The sequence below is a fragment of the Periplaneta americana genome, chromosome 4 (genome assembly GCF_040183065.1).
Source record: "Periplaneta americana isolate PAMFEO1 chromosome 4, P.americana_PAMFEO1_priV1, whole genome shotgun sequence".
Lineage (NCBI taxonomy): Eukaryota > Metazoa > Arthropoda > Insecta > Blattodea > Blattidae > Periplaneta > Periplaneta americana.
The window spans coordinates 198,619,442-198,619,771 of record NC_091120.1 but is presented as its reverse complement, the minus strand read 5'-3'; the positions used below and the strand labels follow the sequence as shown (position 1 = coordinate 198,619,771).

Genomic DNA, 330 nt, shown 5'->3' with positions numbered 1-330 from the left:
TTAATCAATCCACTAAATCTTACTTCAAAATGCATTAAATTGGAATCTGAATAATAATAATAATAATAATTTAACTTATTATTATTATTATTATTATTATTATTATTATTATTATTATTATTATGGGATATTGTAGCTCTCTTTATTAAATCAAGCGTCAGATCTGAAAAATTTGCTGTTTACAATGTCATGCAAATTTTCGTTGATCAGGTTGTTTTTCCTTCAGTTTTTTAGTCAAGCTTCTTAAGTTTGATATTATAGTTGCATTTCTGTGACATCCTCTGATTGAGGTTCTGGGTGATATGTAGGCCTACATCTATAATCAGGCAG

At 26.4% G+C, this 330-nt stretch overlaps 1 protein-coding gene across 1 annotated transcript in view; it reads left to right on the top strand.

Moving 5' to 3' along the window:
- LOC138698567 (uncharacterized) overlaps positions 1-15 on the top strand; it is a 26,011-nt gene extending 25,996 nt beyond the window's left edge. The window contains exon 4 of the transcript XR_011331897.1: positions 1-15. This exon is cut by the window's left edge and continues 1,196 nt beyond it. The gene's annotated coding sequence lies outside the window, so the exon portion shown is untranslated.
- Positions 16-330: the final 315 nt, after the last annotated feature.